Genomic DNA, 17,568 nt, shown 5'->3' with positions numbered 1-17,568 from the left:
CAATGATCCAAGTCAATCCCAAAGGGCTAATAATGAAGCATACAATCTGCCACCAGAGAGAAAAAGTGATGTTGTTTAAATACAGACTAAAGCATGTTATTTTTCACTTTCACATTTTTTCGTTTATTCAAGTCTTCTTGTACAGAATTGCTAATATGGAAATGTTTTACATAATTTCACATGTATAGTATACATCTGATTGCTTACCATCTCAGGGATGGGGAAGGGAGTTAGGGAAGGAGTGGTAGAATTTTTGAACTCAAATTTTAAATAAAAATATTATTTAAAAAATACACCAAACCAAATTTTCATTGGGAAGCAATAACAATATACATATGACCAAAGAGTAACTCAAGAATCCTGATTATTGGAAATGCTTTTCTCCCTTTTTTGCTATACTTGTAAAGTTTCCCTTTGGTTTGTACTTTAAGGGTCATTAATCTTACAAAGTTCTGAAGTTGTTGTTCTTTAGTATTGATAATTCCTGTATGACATGGCACAGAAACTAATTTTGAAAAGGAAATCTGAAAATGACAAATGCTGGAGGGTTTGAGAGAAAATAGGCACACTAATAAATTGTTGGTGGGTTGTGAACTGGTCCAATCATTCTGCAGAATAATTTGGATCTATGCCCAAAGGACTATAAAACTATATTTGCTCTTTGACTCAGCAATATTACTAGTATTTCTATTCCCCAAAAAGTTTAAAGAAAAAGTGGAAGTACCTATATCTACCAAAATATTTATAGTAGCTCTTTTTGTGGTGGCAAAAAAAGGAAATTTAGGAAAAAGTCATTAATTAAGGAATGGCTGAATAAGTTATGGCATATGAATGTGATGGAATACTGTTGTGCTATAAGAAATGATGAGGGAGATGGGTTCAGGAAAAAAAAGAGAAAAAAAATCATTGGCAAGGCCCATATGAATGATACAAATTGATGTGAGAAGGCCTGGGAGAACAATGTTCGTACTAATAATAATGTTGCAATGATGATCAGTTATGAAAGATTTGGCTACTCTGATTGATGCAATGATCCAAGACAATTCCAAAGGACTCATGATGAAAATATGATATATACTTCTAGAGACAGAATGGATGAACTCTAAGTAGAAAATAAAATATAATTTTTCTCTTTCTGTGATACTAGTAATAAGAAAATGTGTCTTGTATGATTTCACATGTATAAGTGATAATTTTGCTTACTTTCTCAATGGGTGAGGAAAGAATGGGTAGGAGGTAGAGAATTTGTAACTTAAAATTTAAAAAGGATATTAAAAATAAATACTTTTTTTAAAAAAGGAATTATGAGTAATTGTGGTTTTCTGAGAAATATGTGTATTTTTCAACCATTCACTAGTTGTCACAGACTAGGGAAATCTAGTTCATAAGGTCATAGATTTCTCATTGGAATGGTCTTTAGTCGTTATAGAGCCAGACTCACACTATTATAGGATTAGAAGAGGTTTCAGTAGCTATATAGCTTAACCTATTTATGTAAGAAATCCTTAAAATAATGTACTTTCAAAAATCAAAAATCAAAAAACAAACAAAATAATGTGCCTTAAAACTGATCATCTTATCCTTTGTTTGAATTCTTCTAAAAGAGGGGAAGCCACCATATTATGAGGCAGTTCATTATACTTTGGGCAAATTTTTCTAATGGCAGCCATTTTTTCTGTCTTTACTTTTGTATCAATGTGCACATTTCTTCTTCTGATAGCTCAAGTAGACAAGTATTTTTAAGTGTTTAATATGTGCTAGGCACTGTACTAAGTGCAGGAATACAAAGAAAGAAACAAATGAAAAAAGAAAATAATACCTGCTCTCAAGAATCTCACAAAATCATTAGGAAATAATACATGAGGAGCTATGAACAAACACAACATATACTAGATACATTTAATATAATCTAAGAGCTAAGGCACCAAAATTAAAGTCATGTAGGGAAAGCTTTTTGCAAAACGTAAACATTAACCTGAAACTTGAAAGAACCCAAGAGTCAAAGATTAGAAGAGAATGCATCCCAGGCAATGGAGGAAATCAGGAGTTTGGAGACAGAGTGTTTTAGTTCAAGGAACATCAAGGAGCCTTAGTCTCACTGAATCCCCAAGTATGTGGAGGGGAGAAAGGTGGAAAAAGATTGTAAATGTAGAAGGGCGATGGTTGTGAAGGGGTTTTAAACCAAACCAAGGTTTTTATACTTGTTCACAGAGGTAATAGGGAGCCACTGGAGTTTAATGAATAGGAGGGTGAAATATTCAGAAGTGCCTTTCAGGAAGATCAATTTGACAACTGCATCAAAAATGGAAAGAGTGGAGAAAGACTTTAGGCATGGAGACCAATCAGCATGCTGTTGTTGTAGACTAGGCATGACAGAATATATGCATCTTTAGGGCAGAGAGTTTTACTTTTATCTTTATATCACTACTGCCAAGCACAGAGTAATTCAATTATAAAATTGATCAAATTATTTCCTTACTGTCAGTCTATAATTTCTATGATGCTTCCTAAACCTCAGCTGCCTATTCTCTGTTCACATTATATCATAGTAGATGGACAGAATTTGTTATATGTTTGTATAAATGTATGTATATGTGTACACACATATATATTACATATACATACTCAGACATGTATATATAAAAATTTTATATGTGTTCATATTTCCTACCCCTGGTATAAGCTTCTAAAAGGTAATCAGTTTTGTTGTTGCTTTTTTCCCCCTTTTTAACCCTAGGATCACATAACCCTAGCAGATAGTTGATTATTTGGAAAACAATTCTTTACTGAATTAATAAAGTCCAAGATCAGGCATTATCATCTAATTATTAGGAATTATAAATAACAAATTCTTACAGTGAGTTTCCTGTCAGAGGCTGCATGACCACTTGTTGGGATTGCTGTAAAGTCTATTTCTTCATAATGCAGGAAGTTTAATTTGATTATGTTCCTTCTGATTATATATATTTTAAAATCAGCCAAACCATCCTTTCAAAACATAGCTTGAAAAAGTAATTAAGTTTATGAATATTTTTTTCATAAGTGAACATGCCAGAAATAGTTTTGTTATATCAGAAAGTTGCTCCTCCTGGTTTCAAACCCTTTAAAAACATTTTTCCATCCTTGTTAGCTATGCTTCACTAATGAACCCTCATGATTTGGTTTTCTTGCTGTCCCACCTTCTTTTTATCATTGCCACCAACCTTTGATTATTTTCCAGCAGGAATTCACTTGTACAGATCTCTGCAAAAATAGTTTATAGGTTTCTAGTTTCTGCCCTAGCCTGTTGCCTATGAAAATAACATAGGTCCTTCTTCAAGTTTTTTGTTTTTATAGAGTTTAGTGAATTTACAATCCTGTTTTTACAGGAATAATTTGTGTGTGTGTGTGTGTGTGTGTTTGCTTGTTTGTTTATTTTGAAATTAGTCCTGTCCAAAACAACTGTGTAAAAATTTATCAAGCATGTTTTATGTGCAAGGAACCATACAAGGTGTCATATGATGCATAGCTAAAAACAAAATGATCCCGGTTGTGAAGGAATTTCTATTCTATATGTAGTAAAGACATATAGACTACATTTATTATATGAATTCAGTCAGTCCCTAGGTAGTATATTTCAGGAATTGTTCATTGCTTATGGCACAAAATTTTAGAAAATCTCACCACTGTTAGGTGCCCCTGAAATGTGTGAAGTAGATATCTAAGGAGATAAGCTAATTAAAAAAAACAACAACAAATTTTTATCAATATATTTTTAATATAACTTATATTACCTCCCGTTTCTCCCCTCAGCATCTATCTGAGAACTACACATATAATTAAGGATTTTCCCCAAGTTCAATTCAATAGTATTATATTACATTTATGTATTACAAATTATTTAGCTATTAACTTATTGATGAGCATCTATTTTGTTCCCAGTTCTTTGCTAGTACAAAAAGTTTGGCTATAAATATTTTAGTTATATGAGGTCTCTCTTTTTGTCATGATTTTCTTGGGTTATGTATACTTAGCAGGGGAATAAAATAAAGAGAAATTTTATCCACAGAGAGCACTAGTGTTGAAAGAATAAATACTTAAAAAATTTTAATACTTTGGAAGATTTCAGAACACCAGCTTTCAAGTCCAGAATTATATCGAGTCTAATAAATATTTCTATTAGCATCTATCAAGTTAGCTAAATTGAAGTCTTCAATTATCTAAATACTTCAAACTTCCTCATTTCCAGCAATTGCACGAGGTAGCTGGTGGCACAGTGGATAGAGCAGTAGTTCTGAAGTTGGGAAGTGAGTTCAAACCAAATCTCAGATTCTTACTAACTGTATGACCCTGGATAAGTCACAGACAGTTTGTTTCAGTTTCCTAAATGATAAAATAGGTACAATAACAATGTCTAATTGGAAAGGTTATTGTGAAGATCAAATGAGACAGTATTTGTAAAAAGTGCTTAGTATAATGTCCAACACATAGTTGTTGCTATATTTTTTTTTCCTTCCCTTTTTTTCTATCTATTCAAACTAACTCAGTTATTAACAAATTAACTCAGGTATTAACTAAAATTGAAGTAATCAAAAAACATTGATAATAATTTTTGAACTACCTCTTAAAGTGAAACTAAATTAAATGGATATTTGTACAATTCTCTGACTTGCTTTGGTTTGGGGGCTTTAAAGATAGAAAAACTTATCCTTTGTTTATCCCTTCGAATACATTTTGCATTTTGGTCTATTGTAGCTAAATTTCTCAGTAGATTTGAATGTGGCAAATGGTTCTTTCCTAAAATATAATTAATTAAGCACACAATTTTCATGCCATAAGTAATTATAAACTTTTAACAAATTAAAAATATTACTAAGACTAATTAAACCTGAAAAAAGTCCACTGAAGTCACATGCATTCATGTATTCCCTTTGTGTATAAACACTATTTATAGATAATAAATTTTATATTATTATGAAGCTAGAATCAGAACAAAAGTGAAAAAGCATCAGTCTAGGGTTGAAATTAAAACTCACTTTTCTTATTTGTAAAATTAAGTTGTTAAGACCTAGGTTCATTCTAGATACAAGGTTGTTTTACTGAATTCCAGGTCAAGATATCTCTCAATAGAGAGGCACTTTGCCTAAGTGCCAACTGCAAAAATAAGGATTCAAACTAAAATTTTGCTTGGCCACATATATCTTAGAAAGATAAAATTACTTATCCAAAACCACTTAACATTTTGTGGCATTATTTGATAGGAGAATTTATCCTCACTGTTATGAAGCCAAAATTGTTGCATTTTTTTAGCAATGATATAAAATTAAATAAGCCTATCTTAAAAGAGATTAAAGAAAGAAGAAAAACCACATACGTAGCAAAATGTTTAACATAGCTCTTTTACTGTTGCCAAAAAATAGGAAACCAAAATGATGCTCATCATGTGAGTAATGACTTAGTTTTTTTATAAGATATTATGTTAAGAAATGAAGAAAAATATGTTTTTAAGATTAAAATGTTAATGTTTTATTTCACTTTTAAGACAGCAAAAGGCTATATTATGAATAGTATGTCATTATAAAGGCCTTAAAGGGTCTCTGTGGATTTACTATAGTTTTTTCTAGTATCAAAAAGTGTAACTACAGACCAATCATAAGGGGTACCATGTATTCCTTGACAGCCTGTGCAACATTTTCACAGTCAAACAAAGTTTTATTTGTGCAAATTTGTTTCTTAGGGTTCATTTATACCTGTATGATAACATTATTTTCCACTAGAGTCTACAATACCTACACAATGTCATAAAAATGGTTCTAGGTTGTTGAAAGTCATTCCACCAGTCTATAATCTGATAGGTTCTACTAAACTGTAAAGGCTTTGCATTTAGTCACAAACTCTGTGTGCACATGTATCACCCACAGACCCACCAAGCTAAGTTCAGAGAAGCTTAAGATCAAGTGGCTGGACACTTATTGATGAATTTTCTGTCAAAACAAACAAAACTCTAATACAAGGTAGGCAGGGCTTGCAATCTTTTTTGGAGGGAGTGCTCACACTGATAAAATTATGTATCATTTGAAGTATAGCATCACATTCAATTCTATTCTACAGGCAAAGCAATAATTTTTTTAAAAAATGAAAGCGACCTGGGAAGATAAATTAGCTTCTTAAAGTATTAAAGTAACAAAAATTTTAGTACTGGTTGAGACTGCATTTACTTTTCACACCTGGGGTTGATCAGAATATCATCACCATCACCACTACCACCACCACCACCACCACCACCACCATCATCATCATTTTACCTAACACATTCCAAACAAAACACTAACTCTTCAATTTCAGAGTCAAACTTCAATGCAAAAAAATGAGAAAAATATTAAGCAATAGTCAGTTATGTCTACTTTATGCTGATATCCCAAACAATTCCCAAAGATAAAGTTATGCTGTTCAGGGTAAAGTGAAGGATAGTTTAATATACTGAACCATATTTCAACAGAAAACTACATGGTTTTTCTGATGAAACAAGAATGTTCCCAAGTACACCTACAATATAATGCATGTCTTGCAGGCAAATTTTCACACAACTAATGACTAATGAACACTTGGTTTGCTCTGTAGATTACAAAAATTATGCTATGTTGATTCTTGAGATTTTTTATCTCCTTCTCTTGCTAACCTATCAGTTTTTTTATTGCCTGCAAACCCTGAATGACCAGGAACGTGCACCATTTAATGTCTACACCTTGCATAAGGGTATCAAGCTTAATAAAGTCTTCTTTGTTAATGACATCTTTTCCTGTGCTAGTTTTCCAGCCATTTTTCTTCCAGCCTTTAACCCAATTTGTTATACCATTTATAGTGTACATACTATCTATCTAGAGAACCAATTTACTGATGTTTTGATTCTTTGCTTGTTCGATTGCTTTACAGGCGGCATGCATTTCTGCTCTTTGGTTTGTCTGTCGCCCAGGAAATCTATCACCCACATTTGGGGGATGGCCCGGCCCCCAGTAAACACCAATGTCTGCTTGTGCTTTATTTCTCCCATTACTGGAGCAGCAGCCATCTGTGTAAACCACTGCTGCATCTCCCATATAAGAAAATGTATCTTTGCTAAGTGAAGGTACTGAATCTGCATTTTGTTTTGCAAGCTTTGGGCAAGGCTCTTCCTCTTCATCTGATCATTCATAGGATCTCTTCGTTGGCTTCACTTCAGGGTCTTGTGTGTCACATTTCTTTTTCTTCTCTGTTGAATGATCGGGGCTTGCAGTATTCCGGACAAAGGTCCAAGTCTCTTGCTCAGTAGCAAACTTCTTGAACCTGGCAGCAGGAAATCGGTTCATTTGTTCTTGGCATTCACTCCAGGTGGGGAACACGCCCGTCTTGCAGCCCATCCTCATCACGGAGAACTTGCTGGCGCCCAGGTGGCGTGGGCCACAGCAGCCGAAGGCACCCGGGACTACTCTGAGGACTGCGGCCAAGAGCCTCAGCATGGCCCGCTCTGGGGCATAGTGGCCGTGGGGACAGTTTCCCCGTGCCCGGGGTCGAGAGGACGTGGTGCAGGGAGAAAGATATTATTTCAATGAGACATGGAACTATTTATCTAAACTAATTCAGATTGAAGCAGAACCAGAAGAAAAATTATACTATGTATCAATATTGTGGATAGATTTTTTTTAGGATTTTTATAAACTGATGAGTTAAATGAACAGAATCAAGAAAACAATGTACAAAATAATACCATAAAAGTAAACCACTTTGAAATCTGTAAGACCTACGATCAATGCAAAAATCAGCCATGATTTCCGAAGATCAATGATGGAACATATCTAGTTTCTTACACAGAAATGGTGGACCCAGGATGAGGAATGAGATTTATTTAGTAAACATGATTAGAAGTATATTTGTGAAATGTGGCCAATCAAGGAATTTTTGTTTGAATATGCATTTTTGTTATAAGGCCTTTTCCCCCAGTGGGTTGGGGAGTTTGAGGGAGAAGAAATCGATTTGGGTTAAAATATATTAAAAAATTAAAAACCCACTTATGATTAGATGCCATTATTTTTCATTGTATATTCTCTTACTATAATACTGTATGTTTCTGGATTTTTGCTTTTAACCTATTTTCTTTTTTTGTTGTTAATTAATTTATTTATTTAGAATTTTTCCCCACCTAACATGTAAAAACAAATTCTAACATAGATTTTTAAAACTTTGTGTTCTAGGGCAGCTAGGTGGCACAGCAGATAAAACACTGGCCCTGGATTCAGGAGGACCTGAGTTCAAATCTGGATTCATGCACTTGACACTAGCTGTGTAACCTTGGGCAAGTCACTTAACCCTCATTGTCCTGCAAAAACAAAACAAAACAAACAAACAAACAAAAAACAACAAAAAACTTTGTGTTCCAAATTCTCTTCCTCCCTCCCTCCCTCTCCCCCTTAGGAACTCATGTAATTCAATATAAGTTATACATGTGCAGTCGTGCAAAACATATCAGACAAAAAATAATTAGAAAAAAAGAAACTAACAACAATTGTTTGTGTACTTTTTTTCAGGGCAATGAAGGTTAAGTGACTTGTCCAGAGTCACACAGCTAGTAAGTATCAAGTGTCTGAGGCTGCATTTGACCTCAGGTCCTCCTGAATCCAGGGCAGGTGCTTTATCCACTGAACTACCTAGCTGTCCCCATCTTTTATTTTCCTATTCATTTAATGAATTAATAAAACTGAAGAAATGAAGAGTCCATAAATATAAAGGTCTTATTTTCTTATATTAAATATTTGTTAACATTTTAATTATTACTGAATTTAACAAGCTGATTAAGTGGAAGTGTTACATGGGCTACCCAATCTTCATTATTCAATTTTTAACAAGTATTTAATAGGTACCTACAATGTCAAAGACATTTTGATGGATATTAGGCATATAGAGGTGAAAGGATGGCACTATAACACAAAGGTTTTTTAAGCTTCTGGGATCTGGACATTTTGTGTAAGGTCACAGGGAAAGAGCCAGTGATTAAGAGAAGCTGAAGATTAGATTAGAGGGGAGGCAATGATTGAAGAGGTTGATGATTCTCCTAAAGGGAACTAGGTTGTTTGGGAGGTTGATGTTATGATTTTGTGTAAAATATGAATTATAAAGATTAAATGTAACAAATGAGAGAGAGAGAAACAGAGACAGACAGATTCAGAGACAGAGACAGAGACAAAGAAATGACAGAGAAGGGAGGGGGAGGGAGTTGAGGAAGGGAGGGAGGGAATGAGGAAAGAAAGAAGAAAGGAAGGGATGAAAGGAAGAAAGGAGGGAGAGATGAAAAATCAGAAGAATGAGTAGAAGGGAGAGTAAGTGAAAACCCTAGCTTTCATGGAGCATTATTCCCTGAAGTGACAAAGAAGAAAGTGGGGGAAGAAATTTTATGCATATTCATTGAAACTATTGCCTATATTATGGATTGTAATGCCTTTTCAGTAATGATATAAGTTTAGTTTATAGTTAGAATAAAATAAGCAATGTGTAAATACCTGACCTTCTCAGTGGCATAATATGACCCTTTCATAATTTGTCCTTCTTAGGAAAAAAAGTTATAATATGCTGTTTGAAATTGTATTAAAAAAGATGAAATGCAGATTTAAATGAAAGATAATTTTCTTAATGGCATTTATTTTCAGTTTGATGTAATACATATGTATATATCACATGCATATATGTAATAATTGTACATATACACATATTATATATATATGTATATACAGACATACATATATACACATATACACATATGGAGAAATCTAGCATCATATTATAAAGTAAGTCTGATTGGGTGAATTTATTATTTCCTGCAACGTACCCATTTTAACATGTTTAAAAATAGGTCAACATCTGAAAAAATTCTGTAGAAGCAAACTCTGTAAGACACCATGTCACCTTGGATTTTGGCTTTTTCTTGTACAAGTCCACTTTGCTAACTCTTGGAGTCATTGACTTTGCTACTAAATTGTTACTGGCACAGATGGGACATTACTGAGATTTTTAAGTCTCTCAAAGGTGACCATATGGCTCCCCCCAAAATTCTTTCAATATTTAATGTTAATCCTTATATATTCTTCAATTACATAAAACTGGTTAGAGGGTAGAAATCCCATCTTCCTATCAAAGGAATAAACCTCCATTAAAGAAACGCCACCATATTCCCTCTGTACTTCTTATAAATTAGACTTTCAACTGTGAAGCATTAAAATATCTGCTCCATATTTCAAATATAATCAAGGAAGAACTTGATTGTTTATCCTTCAGGACAGATTTTTTTTCAATAACCTAATTGATAGAATTCAGAAAAGCTTGCTAAGATTCACTCTGGTAAAAATGTAGTTACCTTCTTAACACTAATGATTGAAATCCCTTCACTCATTTAAAATTCCAGCATCATTAATACATTCAGAAGTTATAAACATATTATGGATTCTATATTGTTGTCATGTGGCCTCATTCTAATTGTAGAATTAACTTGTCAAGAAAGGAGAAACATTCAGTGTGAACTTATAAAATGTATAACCCTCTGTTGGGGACACAAAGGGAAACAAAATTCTTGTCCTTGAGAAGTTTATAATCTAGTCAGAATATAAGAAGTATAAATAAAACCAATATATGGGGAAAGGTCTATGTACTTCAAGAGTTGATGAACAGATTACCAATAGGTTCAGCTTCTGTCTATAGTAAAAATCAATTCCTTATTTTATTTTTATTGTTGTTTTATGCTTTAAGAGGAGAACAAAAACAGCCAAAATAGCATTTCAGAGAATTTTGTAGAACTTTCAAATACCTTAATTTTTCCTTGAAATAAAAACCTTTTATTTTAACACCAATGTGCTTTCAGCCACAGGGAGTGTGGTACAGTAGATAGAATGCTGATAAGCTTGGAAACAAGTTCAAACCCTGCATCTATCACTTACTAGCTGTGTCATGGGATGCAAGTCACTTAATCTCTATGTGTCTCAGACGTAGCTATTAAATTAAACATGATGGGATACAATCTGGCCTGGTGGAAGAAGTTCCTACATGAGGATTTCCCTATGCTGAACAAAATCACAGATGTTTCGTCTACTGCTCTAATGAAGCAGGTGAAGTCAGACTAGGAGAGATCAAAGACTCTCAAGTATAAAACTCTGAAGATACAAAGGGAATACATTCTGAGGAGGAAGAAAATAGTAGTTGTATGAAGAAACCAAAGTGGGTGCCCAGTGACCTCACTAACAAATTTAAAATAAAAACAAAACATATATACAGAGATCACTGAACATAATACTCCAGTTATTAATCCAAGAAAATATGCTTTGCTTATTAGAGCAAGGACAGACAATTGAAAATAAATATAGATTCTGACATGGTCATGTTTGATAATTCCAAAGTTGAGAATGAATAGAAAATGGTGATGAAATCTAAGGATAACAAACTCTTCTGTTTGTTTTTAATCTATATAGATCAAAGAAAGGATAGAGATACCACTTGGATTGAAGGAGATGATGATTAACTGAAAATAGAGGGAAAGTAGTTTTATTTTGCAAAAAAATTCTAAGAAGCAGCTGACATTGAATGCAATTGAGTTAGTAGTAAGGAAAAACCTTGCTGTCCTTTTCACTTAATCCATACGAATAAAATAATTTTCACCCAAATGGAGGTGGGAACTGAGAGATCTGGAAGATTTGGCTGACTCATAATAAGTGTTATTTGAAAGATGGGATAAATGTCTCCATTTAGGAAAAAAATAATAAGGAAATTATAGACAAGCAGGATTGAGTTCAATTCCTGACCAAATTCTAGATTAGAAATCAGAGATATGATTAGTGGACATCTGAAAAAAAGTGGGAATTACAATCAGAATGATTTTATCAAAACATATAATTTCTGAATGAACCTATATTTACCTTTTGAGAGGATTAGTTAATTGATAGTTTAGGTAAATTATTTCAATATGGTTTTCTTACATTTTTGCACTGTTTTAATAGGAATAAGGGCAGAGCATATAATTTCAGTATTTTGGAGAGTTCCCAGAGAGAATCATTTAACCAAAGCATGTTGAGGACTTTTTTGCAATTTATAGTTTTAGGGAGATGCAGAGAACATTCACAGATTAAGCAAATTATTCAAAATCAAGGCAGGATTTGAAATTCAATCTCTAATACTATCTTTGTGGAATAGATAGAGAAGGTAGACTAGATGATTATATGATTAGAAGGATTAGGACCTCTATGAACTACCAGACAGTCATTAACGTCTTCTTTTCGTCTTCATTAGAGGTCTTTGCCTTTTGATGTATGTGTGTCTTTCGGACAATCACTTAACTTCCTTAGACTTATTTCATTATCTTTATTATATGGAGACTGGGTATTTAGAAGACATCTGGATATAAAAACATAAATGAGATGCTTATGAAATGTGCTTTTTTTTTAATGTGTAAGGTATTTTATTTTTTCCGTTACATATAAAGATAGTTCTCAACTTTTGTTTATACAAGCTTTACAATTTCAGATTTTTCTCCCTCCCTCCCCTCCCTCCCCCCTCCCCTAGACAGCAGGTAATCTGATATAGGCTATATCTATATATCTCTATACATATACATATAGATATAGATATATACACACACATATATATATATATCCATAATAACATTAATCCTATTTCTGCATTAATCCTGTTACAAGAGAAAAAATCAGAGCAGTGATGCAATTCCTCGAAATAAAAAAAAAATCACCACCCAAAACAAAAGAAATAATATGATTCAATCAGCATCTATACTCCACAGTTCTTTCTTTCTTTCTTTTTTCTTGGATTTGGAGATCCTCTTCTATCATGAGTTCCCTGGAACTCTTCTGTACCATTGCATTGGTGAGAAGAATATAGTCCATCACAGTAGGTCAACACTCAATGTTGATGATACTGTGTACAATGTTCTTCTGGTTCTGCTCATCTCACTCATCATCAGCTCACGTGAGACCCTCCAGGTTTCTCTGAACTCTTCCTGCTCATCATTTCTTACAGCACAATAGTATTCCATTGTATTCATATACCACAACTTGTCCAGCCATTCCCCAATTGATGGGCACCCCCTCAACTTCCAATTCCTTGCTACCACGTAAAGAGCAGCTATAAATATTTTTGTACATGTGGGTCCCTTTCCCCCTTCCATGATTTCTTTGGGCAAAAGACCTAAAAGTGGAATTGCTGGGTCAAAGGGTATGCACAGCTTTATTGCCCTTTGGGCATAATTCCAAATTGCTCTCCAGAATGGTTGGATCAGCTCACAGCTCCACCAACAATGCATTAGTGTTCCAGTTTTCCCACAGCCTCTCCAACATTTATTATCTTCCTTTTTTGTCATTTTAGCCAATCTGATAGGTGTCAGGTGGTACCTCAGAGTTGTTTTAATTTGCATCTCTCTAATCATTAGAGATTTAGAGCATTTTTTCATATGGGAATAGATAGCTTTGGTTTCTTCATCAGAAAACTGCCTGTTCATATCCTTTGACCATTTCTCAATTGGGGAATGACTTGGATTCTTATAAATTTGATTTAATTCCCTATATATTTTAGAGATGAGGCCTTTATCAGAAGCACTGGCCTCAAAAATTGTTACCCAGTTTTCTGCCTCCCTTCCAATTTTGGATGCATTGTTTCTGTTTTTACAAAAAATTTTTTAATTTAATATAATCAAAATCATCCATTTTGCATTTTATAATATACTCTATCTCTTGTTTGGTCAGAAACTGTTCTCCTTTCCAAAGATCTGATAGGTACACTATTCCTTTCCCTCCTAATTTACCTATGGTATCACCTCTTATGTCTAAATCATGTATCCATTTTGACCTTATTTTAGTATAAGGTGTAGGATGTTGGTCTATGCCTAATTTCTGCCATACTATCTTCCAGTTTTCCCAGCACTTTTTGTCAAATACTGAATTCCTATCCCAGAAGCTGGAGTCTTTGGGTTTATCAAACACTACATTACTAGTGTAATTTACTACTGCATTTCCTGAGCCTAGCCTATTCCATTGATCTACCACTCTATTTTTTAGCCAGTACCAGATAGTTTTGATGACTGCCACTTTATAGTAAAGCTCCAGGTTTGGTACTGCTAACCCACCTTCCTGTGAATTTTTTTTCATTATTTCCCTGGATATTCTTGATTTTTTTGTTTTGCCAGATGAATTTTGTTATTATTTTTTCTAGCTGCATAAAATAATTTTTAGGTAGTCTGATTGGTATGGCACTGAATAAGTAAATTTATTTAGGCAGTATTGTCATTTTTACTATATTAGCTCTGCCTATCCATGAGCAATTGATATCTTTCCAATTATTTAGATCTGATTTGATTTGTGTGAAGAGTGTTTGGTAGTTGTGTTCATAGAGTTCCAGGGTTTGTCTTGGCAAGTGGACTCCCAAGTATTTTATATTATCTACTGTTACTTTAAATGGAATTTCTCTTTCTATCTCTTGCTGCTGGACTTTGTTGGTCATGTATAGAAATGCTGATGATTTATGTGGATTTATTTTATATCCTGCTACTTTGCTAAAGTTGTTAATTGTTTCAAGTAATTTTTGACTTGATTCTCGAGGATTCCTTAAGTATACCATCATATCATCTGCAAAGAGTGATAGTTTTGTTTCCTCCTTGCCTATTCTAATTCCTTTAATTCCTTTCTCTTCTCTGATTGCTAAAGCTAACATTTCTAGGACAATATTAAATAATAGGGGTGATAATGGACATCCCTGTTTCACCCCTGAGCTTATTGGGAAGGCCTCTAATTTATCTCCATTGCATATAATACATGCTGATGGCTTTAGGTAGATACTGTTTATTATTCTAAGGAAAGCTCCCCCTATTCCTAAACTCTCTAGTGTTTTTATTAGGAATGGGTGCTGTACTTTGTCAAAAGCTTTCTCTGCATCAATTGAGATAATCATATGATTTTGGTTGGTTTTCTTATTGATGTGGTTGATTATGTTAATAGTTTTCCTAATGTTGAACCAGCCCTGCATTCCTGGTATAAATCCCACCTGGTCATAGTGTATTATCCTGGTGATCACTTGCTGTAATCTCCTTGCTAATATCTTATTTAAGATTTTAGCATCAATATTCATTAGGGAAATTGGTCTATAATTTTCTTTCTCTGTTTTTGCTTTGCCTGGTTTTGGTATCACCACCATATTTGTGTCATAAAACGAATTTGGTAGAACTCCTTCTTCACCTATTTTTCCAAATAATTTGTATAATATTGCAGTTAATTGTTCTTTAAATGTTTGGTAAAATTCACCCGTAAACCCATCTGGCCCTGGGGATTTTTTCTTAGGGAATTCATTAATAGCTTGTTCAATTTCTTTTTCTAATATGGGTGTATTTAAGGATTTCATTTCCTCTTCAGTTAACCTGGGCAGTTTCTATTTTTGTAAATATTCATCCATTTCATTTAGATTGTCAAATTTATTGGCATACAGTTGGGCAAAATATTTCCTAATTATTGCTTTAATTTCCACTTCATTGGTGGTAACATCACCCTTTTCATTTTTGATACTGGTAATTTGTTTTTCTTCTTTCTTTCTTTTAATCAAATTAACCAATATTTTATCTATTTTATTGTTTTTTCATAAAACCAGCTCTTAGTTTTATTGATTAATTCTATAGTTTTTTTGCTTTCAATCTTATTAATTTCTCCTTTAATTTTCAGGATCTCTAATTTAGTGTTTAATTGGGGATTTCTAATTTGTTCTTTTTCTAGCTTTTTAAGTTGCATTCCCAATTCATTAATCTCCTCTTTCTCTTTCTTATTCATGTAAGCATTTAGAGCTATAAATTTTCCCCTAAGCACTGCTTTGGCTGCATCCCACAGATTTTGGTACATTGTCTCATTATTGTCATTCTCTTGGATAAAGTTATTGATTGTTTCTATGATTTCTTGTTTGGCCCATTCATTCTTTAGAATGAAATTATTTAGTTTCCAATTGATTTTCATTCTACTTTTCCCTGGCTCTTTCTTACATGTAATTTTTATTGCATCATGATCTGAGAAGGATGCATTTACTATTTCTGCCTTTCTACATTTGACTATGATGTTTTTGTGCCCTAATACAAGGTCAATTTTTGGAAATGTGCCATGTACTGCTGAGAAAATGGTATATTCCTTTCTATCCCCATTCAATTTTCTCCAGACATCTATCATGTCTAACTTTTCTAGTAATCTATTCACCTCTTTCACTTCTTTCTTATTTATTTTTTGGCTAGATTTATCTAATTCTGAGAGGGGGAGATTCAGATCCCCCACTAGTATAGTATTACTGTCTAATTCCTCTTGTAACTCATTTAACTTCTCCTCTAAGAACTTGGATGCTATACCACTTGGCGCATACATATTTAATATTGATATTACTTCATTATCTATAGTACCTTTTAGCAAGATGTAATTTCCTTCCTTATCTCTTTTAATGAGATCTATTTGTGCCTGCACTTTGTCTGAGATAAGGATTGCTACCCCTGCCTTTTTTTAATTTAGCTGAGGCATAATATATTCTGCTCCAGCCTTTTACCTTTACTCTGTGTGTATCTCTCTGCTTCAAATGTGTTTCTTGTAAACAGCATATTGTAGGGTTCTGGTTTTTAATCCACTCTGCAATTCGCTTCTGTTTTATAGCAGAGTTCATCCCATTCACATTCACAATTATTACTGACTGTCTATTCCCCTCCATTCTATTTACCCTCTTTGTACTTTTCCCCCCTTCTTTCACCGTATTCCTCCTCACCGACGTTTTACTTCTTACCCCTGCCTCCCCTGATCTGCCCTCCCTTTTTATCACCCCCTCTCTTTTCTTTACTTTTTTTCCCTTGCTTTTGTCCTCCCTTCTATCAGTCCCCCCCTTTCCCTTCCCCTTTTGTTTCCCTAAAGAATGAGTTAAGTTTCTTTATCCCAATGAACGTATATGTTATTCCCTCTTTGAGTCAAATCTAATGAGAATAGGGTTGAAACAATGTTCCCCCCTCCTTTCTTTCCCTCTATTGTAATAGGTTTTTTTCTACCTCTTCATATGATATAATTCATCCCTTTCCACCTCCCCTTTCCTCTCCTCCCCATAGACTCCCTTTTTAACCCCTTAATTCTTTTGTATCATCACATCAAAGACAATTTATATTTATACCCTCTATATAAAGTCCTTCTCTCTGCCCAAATACATTTACAGTTCTTAAGAGTTATGAGTATTATCTTCCTGTGTAGGGATATAAACAGTTTAACCTAATAGGGTAACTTTTCTTTTTCCCCTCTGTTTACCTTTTTAAACTTCTCTTGAGTCTTGTATGTTGAGATCAAATTTTCTATTCAGTTCTGGTCTTTTCACCAGGAAAGATTGAAAGTCCCCAATGTCATTAAATGTCCATCTTTTCCCCTGAAAGAAAATGCACATTTTTGCTGGGTAATAGATTCTCAGCTGCAATCCAAGCTCCTTTGCCTTCCGGAATATCATATTCCAAGCCTTGTGGTCCTTTAATGTTGAAGCTGCCAGGTCCTGAGCAATCCTGACTGTGGCTCCATGACATTT

The 17,568-nt window shown here is 33.8% G+C and overlaps 1 pseudogene; it reads right to left on the bottom strand.

Annotated features, from left to right (window-relative positions):
* Positions 1-6,615: 6,615 nt before the first annotated feature.
* LOC122736227 lies at positions 6,616-7,475 on the bottom strand (annotated as a pseudogene).
* Between the last annotated feature and the right edge of the window lie 10,093 nt (positions 7,476-17,568).

Source organism: Dromiciops gliroides, chromosome 1 (assembly GCF_019393635.1).
Source record: "Dromiciops gliroides isolate mDroGli1 chromosome 1, mDroGli1.pri, whole genome shotgun sequence".
Taxonomy (NCBI): domain Eukaryota; kingdom Metazoa; phylum Chordata; class Mammalia; order Microbiotheria; family Microbiotheriidae; genus Dromiciops; species Dromiciops gliroides.
Note: the sequence above shows the minus strand (reverse complement) of the source record. Positions and strands in the feature narration are given on the sequence as shown.